The sequence below is a fragment of the Canis lupus genome, chromosome 5 (genome assembly GCF_003254725.2).
Source record: "Canis lupus dingo isolate Sandy chromosome 5, ASM325472v2, whole genome shotgun sequence".
Taxonomy (NCBI): Eukaryota; Metazoa; Chordata; class Mammalia; order Carnivora; family Canidae; genus Canis; species Canis lupus.
Genome location: NC_064247.1, coordinates 85,337,135 through 85,356,795, shown reverse-complemented (window position 1 = coordinate 85,356,795; position 19,661 = coordinate 85,337,135). Strand labels below are relative to the sequence as shown.

The following is a 19,661-nucleotide window of genomic DNA, read 5'->3' as shown; positions in this document are numbered from 1 at the left end:
TGGTCTAGTTTCATTCTTCTGCACGTGCTGTCCAATTTTCCCAGCACCATTTATTGAAGAGACTGTCCTTTTTCCAGTGGATAGTCTTTCCTGTTTTGTCTAATATTAGTTGACCGTAGAGTTGAGAGCCCATGTCTGGGTTCTCTATTCTGTTCCATTGATCTATGTGTCTGTTTTTGCACCAGGACCACACTGTCTTGATGATCAGAACTTTGTAATACAGCTTGAAATGGGGCATTGTGATGCCCCTGGCTTTGGTTTTATTTTTCAGTATTACTCTGGCTATTCTGGATCTTTCTGATTCCCTATAAATCTTAAGATTATTTGTTCCAACTCTGTAAGAAAGTAAGAATACCATGGTATTTTGATAGGGATTGCATTGAACGTGTAAATTGCCCTGGGTAGCATAGACATTTTCATAATATGAATTCTTCCAATCCATGAGCATGGAATATTTTTCCATCTCTCTGTGTCTTCCTCAATTTCTTTCAGAAGTGTTCAGTAGTTTTTAGGGTATAGATCCTTTACCTCCTTGGTTAGGTTTATTCCTAGGTGTCTTATGCTTTTGGGTGCAACTGTAAATGAGATTGACTCCTTAATTTCTCTATCTTCAGTTTCATTGTTAACGTACAGAAATGCCACTGATTTCTGGGCATTGATTTTGTATCCTGCCACACTGCCAAATTGCTGTATGAGTTCTAGCAATCTTAGGGTGGAGTCTTTTGGGTTTTCTATGTACATTATCATGTCATCGGCGAAGATGGAGAGTTAGACTTCTTTTTTGCCAATTTGAAAGTCTTTTATTTCTTTTTGTTGTCTGATTGCTGAGGCTAGGACTTCCAATACTATGTTGAATAACAGTGGTGAGAGTGGACATCCCTGTCTTGTTCCTGATCTTAGGGGAAAGGCTCCCAGTGCCTCCCCATTGAGAATGATATTTGCTGTGGGCTTTTCGTAGATGGCTTTTAAGATGTTGAGGAAAGTTCCCTCTATCCCTACACTCTGAAGAGTTTTGATCAGGAATGGATGCTGTGTTTTGTCAAATGCTTTCTCTGCATCTAATGAGAGGATCATATGATTCTTGGTTTTTCTCTTGCTGATATGATGAATCACATTGATTGTTTTACGAGTGTTGAACCAGCCTTGTGTCCCGGGGATAAATCCTACTTGGTCATGGTGAATAATTTTCTTAATGTACTGTTGGATCCTATTGGCTAGTATCTTGTTGAGAATTTTTGCATTCATGTTCATCAGGGATATTGGTCTGTAATTCTCCTTTTTGGAGGGGTCTTTGTCTGGTTTTGGAATTAAGGTGATGCCAGCCTCATAGAACAAGTTTGGAAGTATTCCATCCCTTTCTATCCTTCAAAGCACCTTTAGTAGAATAGATATTGTTTTTTCTTTAAACGTTTGATAGAATTCCCCTGGAAAGCCATCTGGCCCTAGACCTTTGTGTCTTGGCAAGTGTTTGATGGCTGCTTCAATTTCCTCCCTGGTTATTGGCCAGTTAAGGTTTTCTATTTCTTCCTGTCCAGTTTTGGTTATTTGTGGTTTTCCAGAAATGTATCCATTTCTTCTAGATTGCCTAATTTGTTGGCATATAGCTGCTCATACTACGTTTCTAAAATTGTTTGTATTTCTTCGGTATTGATGGTGATCTCTCCTCTTTCATTCATGATTTTATTAATTTGAATCTTTTCTCTTTTCTTTTTAATAAAGCTGGCTAGGGGTTTATCTATTTTATTAATTCTTTCAAAGAACCAACTCCTGGTTTTGTTGATCTGTTCCACAGTTCTCTGGTCTCTATTTAATTGAGTTCTGCTCAAATCTTTATTATTTCTCTTCTTCAGCTTGGTGTTCTTTTTCCAGTTCCTTTACGTATGAGGTTAGCTTGTGTATTTGTTTTTTCCAGTTTTTTGAGGGAGGCTTACATTGAGATGTATTTCCTTCTGGGGACTGCTTTTGCTGTATCTCAAAGATTTTGAATGGTTGTATCTTCATTTTCATTGGTTTCCATGAATCCTTTTAATTCTTCTCCAATTTCCTGGTTGACCCCTCCATCTTTTAGCAGGATGCTCTTTAACCTCCATGTATTTGAGTGTCTTCCAATTTTTTTCTTGTGATTGAATTCTAGTTTCAAAGCACTCTGGTCTCAAGATATGAGGGGACAATCCCAATCTTTTGGTATCAGTCGAGATCTGATTTGTGACCCCGTATGTGGTCTATTCTGGAGAAATTTTGATGCGAACTTGAGAGGAATGTGTGTTCATTTGCATTTGGATGGAAAGTTCTGTAAATATCTGTGAAATCCATCTAGTCCAGTGTATCATTTAAGGCCCTTGTTTCTTTGATGATGTTGTGCTGAGAAGTTCTGTCATTTGCTGAAAGTGCCGTGTTGAACTCTCCTACTATTAGTGTATTATTATCTAAGTATGTCTTTACTTTGGTTATTAATTGATTGATATACTTGGCAGCTCCCACATTAGGGGCATAAATATTCATGATTGTTAGGTCCTCTTGTTGGATAGATACTTTAAGTATGATATAGTGTCCCTCTTCATCTCTTACTACAGTCTTTGGGATAAACTTTAATTTATCTGGTATGAGGATTGCTACCCCAGCTTTCTTTTGAAGACCATTTGAATGGTAAATGGTTCTCTAACCTTTCATTTTCAGGCTGGAGGTGTCCTTAGGTACACCTAAGGAGGTGTATGTGAATCTCTTGTAGACAGCAAATAGATGGGTCTTGCTTTTTTATCCAGTCTGAAACCCTGCTTCTTTTGATGGGATCATTAAGCCCATTCACATTCAGAGTTACTATTGAAAGATATGAATTTAGTGTCATCGTATTACCTGCTCAGTCCCTGTTTTCGTGGATTATTTCTTTGAACTTCCTCTTTCTTTTACAGGTCCCCCTTAATATTTCTCGCAGAGATGGTTTGGTGGTCACTTATTCTTTCAGTTTCTGCCTATCTTGGAAGCTCTTCATCTCTCCTTCTATTCTGAATGAGAGTCTGCCTGGATAGAGTATTCTTGGATGCATGTTCTTCTCATTTAGGACCCTGAATATATCCTGCCAGCCCTTCCTGGCCTGTCAGGTCTCTGTGGGAGTCTGCTGTTAATCTGATATTTCTCCCCATATAAGTTAGGGATCTCTTATCTCTTGCTGCTTTAAGGATTTTCTCTTTATCTTTGGAATTTGCAAGTTTCACTATTAAATGTTGAGGTGTTGAATGGTTCTCGTTGATTTTTTTCGAGGTCCTCTCTATCTGTTGGACCTGAATTCCTGTTTCCTTCCTAGATTTGGGAAGTCATCAGCTATGATTTGATCAAACATACTTCGTGGTTTTCTCTCTCTCTCTCTCTCTCTCTCTCTCTCTCTCTCTCTTTTCTCGGCTTCCTTTCTTACCATCTTTATCAACTCATCTTCTTTGTCACTCAGTGTCTCTTCCACCTCCTTAACCCTAGCAGTTAGAGCATCCAGTTTGGACTGAATCTCATTTAATCTATTTTTAATCTCAGCCTGATTAGATCTCAATTCTGCAGTAACAAAGTCTCTAGAGTCCTTTATGCTTTTTTCCAGAGCCACTGGTAGCTTTGTAATTGTGCTTCTAAACTGAATTTCTGACATCATATTGAAATGCTAAATCTGTAACTCTGGCAGAGAGTATGGTTCCTGGTTCTTTCTTTTGTGGTGAATTCGTCCTTCTAGTCATTTTTTCCAGTGCAGAGTGGTTGTATGAGTGGGCTGAATGAAAAATACCAACTGGGACTTAAGTAAAATACACCCTAGATGATTCTGAAGAGGTCGGAGACCAGAAAATAAAAGATAAAGAACAGAACAAAATGAAGCAAAAGGACCACTAAAGTGAAAATCAAATTTTAAAACAAAGTAGTAAAAATAAAAAGCCCACTTTTTATTTGAAGAGAAAAGCCCACTTTTTATTTGAAGAGAAAAGCCCACTTTTTATTTGAAGAGAAACAAAAAAAGAAAGATAAAGAAAAGAGAGAAAGAAAAGGGGAATGGTAGCGGTGAGTAAGGTGTAATGGAGAAATAACGTAGTCTACCTGAGGAGTCCTAGAGGGTGATCCTCCTGGTTCTGAGTCTGTTTTGGTCCATATGTTAGAAGATACTCAGTCCTAAATTTATATAAAGCCCCAACACTGACCTCAAAAACATAAAGCATATAAAATAAGGTATCAGGAATGGAAAGGAATAAAGACTATACTCTCCCAGAATGAACCAACACAGTGTTCCACTTGGCTCTGGGTGCTGCTGGTCATGTTTTAGAAGGTACTAACTTCCACCATTGTAAAACAAAACGAGGCAGAAAAAACAAAAACACAAAACAAATACCCATATCTCATGTATCTATCAAAATTAAATTGAATACTTTGAAGGAAATCCAGAAGTGAAAAATATATCTAAGACATGTAATTGCAGAAATATGAAAGTCAAAAAGAAAAAACCTAAAAATGAAGAGCTGGTAAAATATTGTAGTTAAGGTGGGAAAAGAGAAAAAATATTAGACATTTTTAGTCTGATGTAAAAATGAGTTCTAATGGGGGGACAAAAGGACAGTCTAGTTCTATATGCTATTTTCCCTCAGTCCTGGAGCTTTCCAGTGCTGACTGGTCAAGAACTTGCTCTTCCCCTGTCCTTCCAGCTGGTCTCTGGGGGAGGGGCTGCTGTGTGGAGTCTCAGGTGTGTGCACCTGGGGGAGATGCCCCCCGCCCCCCCGCCAGGCTCAGTGAGAGCTGCTGACCCCATGAGGCCTGTGTTCCCTGGGGTCCCCCCTCCCAGGCGCACAGTGACACCAGGAGGAACAACACCACTGGTGGCGTCGCCCAGCTCTCCAGCCCTGGAGTCAGCTCCCCCAGTAACCACCGCAGCTCCCAGTCCGCACTGGCCTAGGTGCTCTGAGGGGGCGCTGACCTGCACAGCTTAGGGATGCCCCTTGGCAGGAGGGTCCCCGCTGTCCTGTGCCCTCCCCCCTCTTCCCCAGCAGGAGGGTCCCCACCGTCCTGTGCCCTCCCCGCCTCTGCCCATCCGGGGACACCGCAGGATGGAGGGCTGTGTCCCTGGCGCCCTGGGACCCGGGGCCTGTGCCGCTGGACCCCCACTCCCGGGGCTGCTCCCAAAGGGAACGGGCTCAGCCCCCGTCTGTTGCTCTAGTGTAAATCCCACTCCGGGGGACCCCCATCCACCAGCTTCTTTTTTTTTTTTTTTAATTTTAATTTTTTTTTTAAATGCTTTAAATCGCTCCTCAAGTTTTATTTTTTTTAATTTTTTTAAAAATTTATTTATGATAGTCACAGAGAGAGAGAGAGAGAGAGAGAGAGAGAGGCAGAGACACAGGCAGAGGGAGAAGCAGGCTCCATGCACCGGGAGCCTGATGTGGGATTCGATCCCGGGTCTCCAGGATCGCGCCCTGGGCCAAAGGCAGGCGCCAAACTGCTGCGCCACCCAGGGATCCCCACCAGCTTCTCCCAAGGCCCCCGGCAGGCACCCCAGCCTTTACCCATATCACCCGGGGTGGGTTCCCTCTCCTGGTGCCCCTACCCTTATAGTAACCCCGGGACTGGAGGCCTCCTGCCTGTCCTGGGTTGTGCCCGAGGTCCCTGTTGAGCCCCTTTCCCTCTGGGAAACCTCCAGCAGGGATTTTTAAAATTCCTACTTCTGGGGGCTGGGCTTTCCTGCCCTGGAGGTTTTTGTCCCCCCCCACCTGCTCTAGCCTGTGGGTCCTGCCCCCCTCCCCCACTGGGTTCTGTTTTATTTTTTCCGCCTTCCTCCCTCCTTAGAAGCAACCCTTTGGGGAAAAAATAAAAATCATAAAAATTTAAAAAATAAAAAAAAGAAGCAACCCTTCTCTCTGTAGCTTTCCAGCTGTTCTCTCTTTAAATCTCAGGTGGAATTGGTAGGTATTCAGGATGGTTTGAAAGTGATCTAGGTAAGTTGGTGGGGCCGGGTCAGCTGAGGACCCCACTCCTCCGCCCTCTTGCCGCCTCTCCCTACTTAAAAGAATTTGTATATTAAAAATTATAACACTAGAAATATTTTGAGACAAAATTAAGGACCATTTTAGGATGCTTGTTATCCTGCAAACTCACTTTATAAAGGAATAGCTCTCTGAGCACTTGCACCATCAGTTAATGCGAATGGCCATACTTAAACATTCATTAAGTATTACTGTCTTGAAATAGTTTAATAAATATGATATTTCATTGTTTATTATAGGTTTTAAAATTGTTGCAACCCCTTCTACCAAGAAGTAACCATATTTCATCTGTCTGGTATTTATCCTCCTAATAGTTTTTACTATAAGTATAAATGATTTTATTTTGCATTGCTGGTATTAGAATGTCTAAAGAAGTAGGAAGTCAAATTTCTTCGTTTGCAAATAAGATCTACGTGTCTGTGACAGTTTCACAAAACCTAAACAAATCCTGTAGCATTCTTCAATTAAAAGATGGAATGTATGTCCCATTTCCTTAAATGTGGGTGGGCCTATCACTGCCTCAGCCCATAAATTCATCTAGATGAATTCCAAACCTAGCTCATAAAAAGTCATACAGATTTTTCCTTATTTTTGTAACACTTGCTCTTAGAAATTTAAGAAGCTAACAAATTGAAGTCCAACTACTCTGATGCTGCCATGCCAGAGGCAACAGACAGGTGATTTGCTTAAGAGTACCACCTGAGTCCATCCTTCAGCCATCAAAACTCAGGCATCATATATGGGAGAGAATAAGCCACCATGGGAATGGATCCACTATCCCTGCTGTTCCAACACCCTCAGGATTAAATCACCCCGAGTCATTTGTGGACACTTTGAAGTAAAGTTGAACTAGCTTTGTCTTTGCCAAATTTCTTTTTTTTTTTTTTTTTTCTTTACCAAATTTCTTACTCACAGGATCAAACTGAGTGTAATCAAATTGCTGCTGGGGTCATTTGTTCATGGAACAATGTCTTACTTCCATTTTTACACTGGGGCTTTCAAAGGATTTCCAAGTCAATGCCATTTAAGGCATCTTTCTTGGAAGAAATATTCACACTAATATACATAATTAACAAGTCTTTGACACAACCCCTAAACTCTAAAACCGAAACCAAAGCTCCTCTAATAATATCCTAATACAAAAAAAAAAAAAAAAAAAGGATACTAGAACACCCCGTTGCCAGAAGAGGCGATTGTAAGAAGACAGTATCAATGTATTGATCCATTAGCAAATATGCCCTAATAAGTAATGTGCAATCTAATTAGATGCTGTTCCATTTGTAATCCTCTTCCTCTGGGAGGAGCTAATAGGAACTTGAGAATCTAGTCACAACAGACAGAAATGAAAAGTCAACAACAGTGCAAAATATACACAGGGGAGCTGACAAGGGAGTCCTGCCAACTACTTAAAAAAATAATGAATTTGGGATTGAACTCCTGGAACTGCTCTACACTACCATAAATTCAGGATGTTTAAAGAATGGAGCTGCAAAGAAGGGTCATTAATCAAATGACAAAATTGAAGGAGAATATCTTTAAATTTTACTCCAATTCCATATCCATGAATTCAGTTTTATGTCCTGTAGGTCATAGGGTGGGATGCGTTCAAGACATTGGTCCCAACAAGTATGTCAAGTGCCATGTTTTAGATAAAAAGGGAAACACAGGTGATAATATTTTATCGAGAGATCTTCCGGCTTGGTTCCCTCAGCACTTAGACACCACAGACATTCTGAGTATTAGTGCTATTTCTTACCTTCCTTGATGTGTGTCATTCTCCGTGTTCACACTCTAAGAACCCAGAGTGACAGTGATACATCTCATCCCTGGAGGTAATTGCATATCTCATCCCAGCCAGTCTAATATGAGACTTCTGAATCATTTTTTCCTGCTGCTCTATTATAATGATATCAGTAACTGTCGATAATCCATTAGCATATGAGCCCTTGAGTTAAAGCAATAATTACCTGTCATTCTCACACTAACATCGTATGTGGTTAGTGTCTCCATCTGGTGACATTTCCATCTGGTAAAGGTAGACAAAATATACTGGGGTTAGATAATAAACTGAAATCCATTTCTTCTTATTTGGATGCAGATACATCAAAGAGATTAAAGGTAATGGGGGCACTTTTTAAATTTAAGATTTACTTTGTTTTTTAAAAGAATGAATTTAGGGGGCACCTGGGTGGCTCAGTGGTTGAGCAGCTGCCTTCGGCTCAGGGCGTGATCCTGGGGTCCTGGATCAAGTCCCGCATCAGGCTCCCTGCGTGGAGCCTGCTTCTCCCTCTGCCTGTGTCTCTGCTTCTCTCTGTGTCTCTCATGAATAAAGAAAAAAATATAAAAGAATGAATTTAGTTTCAAAATGTATCATAAATTGAGCATGTAACACAGGAGAGTTGCAGACCTCTGCTGAATATGAAACTGACTTCCCACAAGTCATGGGATAAAGTAATTTGTTTGTTGAAGCAAAGATAAAGCTCACACCATAAAGTCTAAAATAAATGCTTCAACATATGTAATATGTATTCCAGCAGTGGCATTGTTTTATTATCAACCTTTAATCTTGAATTAGCAATAAAGTCTGATACATTCGGGGGGAAATTGAATATGCAACTAATAGAGGTGGTGCAGATATCCAGTCCCACCACCCATGTATCCCAGAAAAGTCATTTAATCCTTTGGAATTGACTCTTCCATATAATGAGGAAACTGATACATATCAACTTCACAATTATAAATTTCAAATGAAAAGAACTGTAAAATCTTCTCCTACATAATCTGCAATAAAACTGTTAAGTCTGGAAACCACAGTGAAACAGAAGGGATCAGAGCTTTATCCTCTACTCTGAGAAATGTCTGAAAATGAATGGAGCTAGAGCCGTTGTCTATTAGCAACAGGGCAGCTTTCCTAGGTAGAAGTCAATGCAGACATTTTGCAATTTTCCATCTAATATCAAGGGAATATGTTAAGCCAGTGTCTGCATTATTACAGAAAGAAGAAATTTATGTTGAAACTGCATCAGAATAAGATGACTTCAGACAATATTAAGTTTCTGAAATTACACATTTACAAGATATATTTTCAGTTTTTAAAAAAAGTGTTCAAGTAAAAGATGAACCTAAGCATAATTTTTAATGAGCTAGTAAGATCACTTATAAGTGATATCAGCTGGATAGGTGTAGACAACAGGGAACTGAGCCACTTGGGGAAGCTGCTGAAATGGAAGCAGACTTCCCCAGGTTAAAGGTTTATGGCAGGGGACAGAAGGAGGTAATAGGAACAAGCAGGAGTTTGGGAACCACTCACATCTGGCATCAATTCTAGCTCTAATGTAATACATGAGTGAAGTGGGACAATTTACTGATCACTCTGAACCTGTTTCATCAATAAATTGAGTGTCTAGCTTTCATCCAACACAACAGTTCCTATAGATCTCATCACTACCTTCTATCCTAATAGTTATTGAAAGGTTCACCCAACAGAAACTCACATTTTATGGAAACTTATGCTAAAAAAAAAAAAATTCTGATGGTAAGAAATACAATTTCTCTTTACTGCTCATTACATACGTGATGGTTTATCTTTTTATTTGTATTTTAATATGTTAAAAAGGAGTATTAATTTATGAATACAGCTTTAAAAAATCCAAAGAGCATAGAAAATAAACAATAGATAAAAAATGCTCCCTCTCACCCAAAACAAACATTAAGCAGTTTCATGGGAAATTTTTCAAGGAGAAAAAAAATGAGTCATAGTCCTGTGTGTACACATATATTTTTATTTATATTAATAATGTTATATAATATACACTATTCTGCATCTTACTTTTTGATATAAAATACCTAGAAAACAACTTTCTTCATCATGACAAACTATGTACATATATTCTCTTCATCTATCTTTGTTAAAAGGCCTTCTTCTGCAAGGCGGAAAAAAGCAATGAACTGAATTCAAACCACATCTCAGACACTTGTTTTTCACATGCATTAGAAAGACATCTTACCTCCCCAAATCTCAGTTTTCTCATAAAAAAAAAAAAAAAAAGGTAGGCACAAATTACTTGCCTTTTCTTAAGGAAGCTGCAGAGTTGGAGAATATATTTGCAAATCACATACACAAAGGATTAATATCTAGAATATACAAGAATTGTCCAAACTGAACGGTAAACTAAAGAGTCAAATTAGAAAATGGGCAAAATATGGGGCAGCCCGGGTGGCTCAGAAGTTTAGCGCCTCCTTCAGCCCAGGGCGTGACTCTGGGGTCCCAGGATCGAGTCCCATGTCAGGCTCCCTGCATGGAGCCTGCTTCTCTCTCTCTCTCTCTCTCTCTCTCTCTGGGTCTCTCATGAATAAATAAATTAAATCTTAAAAACAATAAAATGGGCAAAATATATAAAAAATATTGTAAATAATAATAAAATGAAATGTTCCTGAGCACCATCCTCCTCCTTTAGGGAAATGCAACTCAAAACCACATTGAATTATCTCCCTAACTTACCAAAATGACTTTAAAAAATTGACAACCCAGAATGCTGGTGAAGGTGCAGGGAAGTTGAATCACTCATGTGTGCTGGTAGAAAGTAGAGCGGTGTTCCCACTCTGGTTAAGTGTGTGCAAGTTTTTTTTTGAAAAGCAGAAACGCAACTACCATATGACCCAACAATTGTACTAATGGGCCTTTATCCCAGAGAAAAGAAAGCTATGGTCACACAAAAGCCTATATATGAATGTTCATAGCAGTTTTATTCGTAGTAGCCACAAACTGGAAACAACTTTATGTCTTTCAATTGTTAATGATTAAATAAAATTTGGCCCATCCCTACTATAGACCCCTAGTCCACAAAAAGGAACATACTCTTAATACAGCAAACTGGATGATCTCACGGAATTATCCTGAGTGGAAAAAAAAATCAAAGTTTACTTACTCGATGATTCCATACATAAGGCATTTGTTAAATGACAAAATGATAGAAATAAAGAGAAATGGTCATCAGAGTTTAATGGAGAAGTGACACTTGGAGAAAAGTGGGTGTGGTAGGAAAAGGACGACATGAGCAATGCTCAGGGTGAGGAAACATTCTGCATCTTTACTGTCGGCGTCAGTGTGCTGGGAGGGTATCGTGCAATATGTTACCACTGAGGAAAACAGGGTAAATGCCACATGGGGTCTTGTGCATTATATTTTGCAGCTGCAGGTGACAAAATTATCTCAAAATAAAAAGTCCACTAAAAAATTCCATTCCATTGACATTTGCTCTTCTGACTTTCATAGCATGATGAGAAATCTGTAGTATTCAAATAATTGATCATTTACATATTATGTGTTGGTTTCCTATAGATGATTTCAAGATTTTTTCATCTTTGGTTTTCAGCAATTTTGTTGTGGTGCGTCTAAGTGTGGTTGCTTTGGGTTTATCACCGTCGTGCTGGTCACTCTTCCATGCATCCTCTTCACCGTGCCTATGCACACACACACACACACACACACACACACACCCATACAGCCCACAGTTTGCCTGCTTATATGTTTTCCTCGGAATCCTCAGGTATCTTATTGTATATTTTGTCTAGTGTTTGTGGAAGCATCAGAATTGTTTTAATGATGAATTCAATGATGTTTTAATGATGAGTTGCATATAAGTTCTGAACTATAAATTCTGAAGTTTGTCACTTTAATATTTTTATACCACTAGCCATGTCATTAGAATCTTCTTTAAAAAAAAAGATTTTTATTTATTTATTTGATAGAGAGATAACACAGCAGGGAGAGCAGCAGAGGAGGAGGGAGAAGCGGGCACACTCCCGCTGCACAGGGAGCCCTATGTGGGGCTTGATCCCAGGACCCTAGGATAACAACCTGAGCTGAAGATAGACGCTTAACCCACTGAGCCACCCAGGTGCCCCTCATTAGGATATTCTAATTAATTTATATAAATTATAAACCTGAAAAAAATTTTAAAAATAAAATAAAATAAATTATAAACCTGTATAATATACAACTAATTAAAATGTTTTATAGAATTAAATATGTTGATTTATATGCTAATATATACATATCAATATATTTATATAAATGCATATAAAATTATATATACAACTACCTAACTAAACCATCAGTCCTTTCTGTACCTATAAAATAAAAGCCTATCACAAGAGTATGTGGAACTAAATTGAATTAGAAACTCTCCTAGTAATCTTTTTTAGTTAATTATGGCACAGTAATAGAAAAGTATTTCAGACTCATTTGCCCTGGAAAATCTTATTTTTTATATCCTACTTTTTGAGACTTTCACAAAACTGAAGATTCCAATAATCTTTCAAAGTCCTTATTAGAATTGCAGAGGGCAACTCTATTTGTTGCTTTTTTTCTCTAAGGCATAGGAACTTCACAGAGTTTTTTTTTTTTTTTTTTTAATTCTCTTGCTGAAAATAAGTAGCATTATCAGATGGCATTTAGGTGATCCCGAGCACCCAGAGAGCAGTAACATTATGGCTCCACTCAAGGTCCCGAAAAGCCTTACTTCCTATCGCTTGCAGCCTGCTCTTCCCTAGGTGCTCTCTGCAGCGTGGCTCTGCATAGTGAGCACATCCATGTGGGCTGTCGTCTGCGCACAGGGTGCAGAGGCTGATTTTGCTTATCAGAGAGGAGGAGCACGGATCACAGACCGCCAACTCTCTGCCCAAAAGCATAAGCGAATCACCCTAATTGATCAAAATCTACTATGGTTTCATGTTTTTTTTTTTTGCAGCCTCAAGTGCAGACTTCTTAACATGGCATGGAAGCCCTTCTACGTCCTCACGGCCTCTGAATTCCTCCACTGTCTTCTAATAACTGTATCTTCACCTTGCTTCATTTGCCATATATAGGTTATTCTTTCTATATGAACTTTCTTTACCATCTTCCTCATTTATTTTTTTAATCAATTAATCTAACATACAGTGTATTATTAGTTTCGGAAGTAGAGTTCAGTGATTCATCAGCTGCATCAAGTACCCTCCTTAAATGCCCATCATCATGTTACCCCATCCCCCCACTCACATCCTCTGCACAACCCTCAGTTTGTTCCCCATACTTAGGAGTGTCTTATGGCTTGTCTCCCTTTCTGATTTCATCTGTTTTATTTTTTTCTTCCCTTTTCCTATGTTCATTTGTTTTGTTTCTTAAATTCCACATATGAGTAAAATCATATACTTGTCTTTCTCTGACTTATTTCATTTACCATAATACCCTCGAGTTCCATCCACATCATTGCAAATGGCAAATGGCAAGTCTTCATTCCTTTTAATGGCAATATTCCATTATATATATATATAATTATATATAATTATATATAATTATATATATGATATCTTCCATTTCTAAGCTATGCCTCCATATGATCCTTCTGACTAATAACCAATATCATATATCAGTGCAAACTGTATGGCTCTAAATGATGGCTAATATTATTATTGCATCCTTGTTTACTTTGATAGTTAAATCTCCTTGTTTACTTTGATAGTTAAATCTAACCCAACTTTTAAAAAAAGATTTTATTTATTTATTCATGAGAGACACAGAAAGAGAGGCAGAGACATAGGCAGAGGGAGAAGCAGGCTACCTATGGGGAGCCCGATGTGGGACTCGATCCCAGGACCCTGGGATCACGACTTGAGCAAAAAGCAGACTCTCAACCACTGAGCCACCCAGGCGTCCCCAACCCAACTTTTCTGTATAGCTAACACAACCAGGCACTATACTAATTTCTGTAAATATGATCTCTTCATTCATTTATTTCACAAATATGTATTGAGTGCTTACTACGTGCTGACAAATTTGTACATTCTGAGGATTTGGTAGAGAAAGCATACCTTATCATCATGAAGCAAACCTTCTCATGAGGGAAATTAATAGCATATAAGCAAATATAAAGTGTAATAGTAGATAGTAATACATGCAATGGAGAAATAAAAAGCTAAGTAGAGAAATAGTTTTTATTTATTAATGGGGAAAATAGATTGATTAAAATTAAACTAGGGGTGCCTGGGTGGCTTAGTCAGTTAAACATTTGATTCTTGGTTTCAGCTTAGGTCATGATCTCAGGGTCTTGGGATCGAGCCCTGTGTCGGGCTCCATGCTCAACAGAGATTCTGCTTGTCTCCCTTCCTCTCTCTCTCCCTCTGTCCCTCCCCACCTGCAGTCTGTCTGTCTCTCTCTGACATAAATAAATCTTTAAAAATTAACTAAATCAAATATATGTGTTATTAGAAAGCAACCATGGATGATATAGAAAAGCAGATTATAAGAACATAGATTAGCTATTAGGTGACAGGAGTATGGGTAAGACCCCTGAAGAAGCTGACTAGCTGTAAGTGAGAGGGGATGGTACTCCAGGCGGGAAGACCAGCATTAAGAAAGGGTGATAGCATCTGTACAGCAAAGGAAACAATCAACAAAATAAAAGACAACCTACTAAATGGGAGGAGATATTTGCAAATGATATATCCAATAAGGGGTTAATATCCAAAATATATAAAGGGCTTATACAACTCAACACCCCCTAACCCCACAAATAATGCAACAAAAAATGGGCAGAGGACTTCAACAGACATCTGTTCAAAGAAGACATACAGATAGCCAAGAGACACATGAAAAGATACTCCATATCACTTATCATGAGGAAAATGCCAATGAAAGCCACAATGAGCCATCATCTCCTGCCTGTCAGAATGGCTAAAATAAAAAGCACAAGAAACAACAAGTGTTAGTGAGGACGTGGATAAAAAGGAAGCTTTATGCACTGTGGGTGGGGATGCAGTTGGTGCAGCCATAGTGAAATTTTTCAAAAAATTAAGGATAGAATTACCATGATCCACTAAATACAGTATTGGTTATTTACCCAAAGAATATGAAAACATTAATTCTAAAAGATAGATGTATGCCCATGTACCCCCATTGCAGAATTATTTATAACAGACAAAATATGAAAGTGACCCAAATGGCTAAAGAAGATGTGATAGATAGATAGATAGATAGATAGATAGATAGATAGATAGATAGATAATAGATAGATAGACTGAATATTACTTAGCCATAAAAAAGAATGAGGTCTTGCTATTTTTTTTTTTTTTTAGGTCTTGCTATTTGTGACAACATGAATGTCTATAGAGCATAATGCTAAGTGTATTAAGTCAGAGAAAGACAAATACTATATAATATCACTCCTATATGGAACTTAAGAAACAAAACAAATTAACAAAGAAACAAACCAAAAACCAGACTCTTAATTATAGAGAACTGATGGTATCAGAGGGAGGTGAGTAGAAGAAAGGCTGAAATGGTCCAGGGAGTTAAGAGTACATTTATCATGATGAGTACTGTACTGCACTGAGTAATGTAAAGAACTGTTGAATGGCTGTATTGTAATCTGAAAGTGATATAACACCGTATGCTAATGGAATTTACAAAATAAGTAAACATATAAAAGGAGAAAAAAGGTGTAGCACTATAGCGCCAGGCTGAGAGGTGGGACCCCATGCGCAATCATATTACGGAAACATCATTCATGAGATGAATGCAGCACCTTTGCAGATGTACAATGTACAATCGTACGATGTGAACATTTTGTGGGATTGTATGGCTTAGTTTTCGTGACAGGTTTTGTAGCCAGTTTTTGCCCTAAAATGAACATCTCAGTTGCTGGACATCGAAACTTGTGTCTGAAAAATTGCTGCTATTTTTTTTTTCCTCTCTATAAAGCCTCACTTCAACCTGAAGGATATTGATCCTATTTCATTTTTACATGTCAGAATGGAGCTCAGGTACTTCACTTGGGACTCTCTATCGCCATAAGAATTTAATTGATTGTCCGTTGCTCTTTGAATATACACTACTTTATAAACATATCTAGATAAGAAATGTATCTCCAGCCTTATCTCCTCGAAGCTAGATGGAATACTGCTATCATTTAGAATGCATAAAATGCACACTGTTTCTTGTTCACTCCAACCTTATGTATCATTATTCAGATTTAACTAATGAGAAAACAGGCTTAGAGAAAAGAATAACAGTCATGATTATAGGAAATAATAGCTACTGTTTATTGAATAATTAGTATGTATTATCCACTCTTCCAAGTACTTCACAAATACTATCCCATTAAATGCTTACCATGGTCATATTAGCCCAAAACATTATTATATCTATTTTATTGAAAAAGGTGCTGAACATGTAACTTGCCCGGGAACATAGAGCCAGCAACAGATCCAAGCCTATATTGCTCCAAGGGCCATTCCTTGTTTAGGACAACGTGGTACCTTCCTGACGCTGAAGAGAAGAAAGAGATGAGGAACAGGATTGCATCTGTCTCTCCCATATAAAGGAACATTTCTGCATCTTTAATATTAATGTTAAATCTTCAAAGTCATCAGTAAAAAGTGTGGAGAGCTAACTGGCCCACACGGCCATGCCCCAGTTTCATGGATTTATCACATTCTTGTAATCTTGTTCTGAGTTTCGCTCTCATGACGTATTGTCTAGGAGATTCTGTTCTCTGAAATTCTCTCTCTTGCTTTCTTTCTCTCATTTTTTTCTTATCTATGACCTAAACCTTTTGATTCAGAGAGCATACATATGAGAGATGAAAGGATAAAACTAAAATTTATTCGAGAATAGAGGGTAACAAGAGACCAGTAGTGACACAGAGAGCTTTATCCAGCTTATATAGTATGTGAACTCATGAACAGCTTTTAACCTAGTTACCATTTGTCCTCTACATGGTATATAATCACTCTACCTTAAAAAAGAAAAAAAAAAAAACAAAAAACTAGGTGGTCCTCTGTTAGATGAATTAAAAAAAAAAAGGGGGGGGTGAATAATTTATTTATCTAAACCCACAACCAAACTTTTTAGCCAGGGGATAGCTTGTATCCAGGGTAATTTTAACCACAGATGATTTTATCTTTCAATCATTTTCCTTTTTCCTTCAATCCATTTTGTTATTTTCATCTACATGTTATTAGATTTAAATTCAATAAATGTTAATCTACCCTTTATCTTATACTTTGTAAGAAAACCACCCTGGATTATAATTGCATTATTCAATAAAGCAGCCGGTATTTAAGAAGTCTTCTTAGGAGTATGTAATAGATATCTGAATAAGTGAAACAAGGAAGGGGTGAGTAGAGGCAAGAGTGCACTGAGAGCTGACGGCACTGGTGGCAGCCTGGCAGTCTGGGTGCTGAGGAAGCCCTGGCTGCTGGGTGGAAGCTCCTTCCTGACGTCTGCACCCCATCCGCGCCCCTGGGCCACTGCTCTGTCCAGGAGCCAGCCTGGTGGTGCAGGCTTCCTGTGTGATCCTTCTAAATGCTTCCTGTCTGCCATCACCTGAGCTTGCTCCTGGTGTGAGCAGCCTCACCCTCTGCCCGAGATCATTTGCTTCCAGACCTGCTGTTTTCCTGCTTGTCAAGGAGACCAACATTACTGCGCTTGCATAAAATGAATAATCAGCACTTTGAGGAGCCATTTTTTGCTCCTAAAATGAGTTTATTACGGGTTTATTTTTCATTGCCTATCAAACAGATGTTGCTTGCTCTCGGAGGAATTTTCTGCACTTCCCAGTCACTCTTGCTGGGTGGCTTGCCAGCTGCTCGAGCGCTCTGCAGAGCTGCTCATGAATGCCGGGGAGGTGAGTGGATCTGCCTCAGCAACAGGAAAGGAAATCAAAGTGTTGCTGAGCACGGTGGGACAGGGGGTGGCTGCTTTTTTTTTTTTTTTTTCAAAACGGAAAAATGCAAACAAGCATAGAACAGATGCAGACAAGTTCCAACTGCTGTGGAAGCAGCTTGATGCGGTAGAAAGCGCATCAAATTTGGAACCACACCGACCTGGGTTGAAATCCCAAATGTGCCACTTGCAGTCTCTGTGAGTTGAACTCTGCTTCTTCTTTATTGATTTTAACACCCAGATTAGGGACTAAGAATGTTCCCTGTATATAGTAGATTATCATTAAGTATTAGCTAATCTGCTATTTTCTTATCCAATGTTAAGCTGAATGATGACACCAAGCCATTTTAACCAGCCTGTTTGTTAATAATACATCCCAGACATATCTGTTCCCTCTCTATATACCCATCTCTCTCTCTCTCTACCTACCTATCAATTTATCCATCCATCTACAAAATCGCCTTATAGTTTTTAATAGCTACCATTTATGAATCACCAAAATGAATACTAATTAATGAACATATAAAAATCATTTCATTTTTCTTATTTGTGTAAACATTGTCACGGTAAGCATTTTCACACACACACATACGCACACTCACGCATCTTGGTGCACTGGTCTGACAGTTACTTTAGAAGGAATGTCTACAACAGGGTTTGCTGCGTCCAATGTTTACATCTTTATACTTTATTTCATATAACTAGATTCTTCTTTGCTAAAAGAGGTATCAGAATTTTCACCAATTCTGAGAACTATTTTCTCACAAACTAATAAGCATAGGGCCTTAATGAACTGTTTACGTATTCCCCTTTGCATTATTTTGTTAAGTACAAGAATGAATATCCTCCGTATATCTGTCTTCTCTCCTTTGCAAACAGCATTTGGGATTATGGATACAGCATCTTTTACTGTTTTGTTTTGTTTTGCTTTGTTTTGCTTTTTTTGCGATGAGGGGTGAGGTACTTCCAAAACCAGGTTGCAAAGACAACCTAATAGCTGTGGCCGAGAAAGTTAGTGTTCACCAAAAATCTGTATGAAACTATAGTTCTTCACTTCCCTTGCAACTGCATAGACTTAAAGATTTTGTTTTTATTATAAAAAGATGCACACAAACAAGAGTAGAGAAAATATGTCAGTGCAGTATAAAGATTAATAAAATAAATACCTGGGACGCCTGGGTGGCTCAGTGGTTGAACGTCTGCCTTTGGCCCAGGGCATGATCCTAGAGTCCTGGGATCGAGTCCCGCATCGGGCTCCCTGCAGGGAGCCTGCTTCTCCTCTCTCTGTCTGTGTCTCTGCCTTTCTCTCTGTGTGTCTCATGAATAAATAAATAAAATCTTTAAATAAATAAATAAATAAAAATAAAATAAATACCCTTATATAAAAAATTCATATTAAGACAATTTTACTGAAATAATTGCAAGAAAAAATTGTGTAAAAATATATCATTGATGCATTTTCCAGCTTTGCCGAGGTATATCTGACAAGTCAAATTGTACCTATTAAGGGTATACAATGCGATGATTTGACTTACGGTGAGAAATAAACACATTGTGTTCAGCCACTGAGATATGCAACAGCTAGAATTAATCAACTCTATTAAAAACAGTGTCAATGTGAAGCTGCTGAAATAATGACTCAGTGATGATAATGAGAATTAATTTTGGCTTAACCAAAGGCAGAATGATGATGTGTATCCATCTATATATCTATATATCTATATATATCTATATATCTATCTATCTATCTATCTATATATATATATATATATGTTATGTGTCCCAGTGTCACAGTGAATCCATATTTATACAATCCTATTTATAGATATTGCCATGACATTACATAATCTTTTATATCCCCTTGGATTTCCTACTCACTAAATTATTTATAAACTCAAAAACCTTCTCTAGATGCCTGCTCTAAAAGTCAAGCTATTTAAAAAATACTTTATAGA

General features: G+C 38.3%; 1 long non-coding RNA gene across 1 annotated transcript in view; it reads left to right on the top strand.

The window, feature by feature from the left end:
* The first annotated feature begins 17,196 nt into the window (after positions 1-17,196).
* The window catches only part of LOC125755056 (uncharacterized), a 138,002-nt gene continuing 135,537 nt past the window's right edge, over positions 17,197-19,661 (top strand). Inside the window, exon 1 of the long non-coding RNA XR_007410563.1 lies at positions 17,197-17,668. This is a non-coding gene — a long non-coding RNA (uncharacterized LOC125755056). The remainder of the gene's footprint in view (positions 17,669-19,661) is intronic.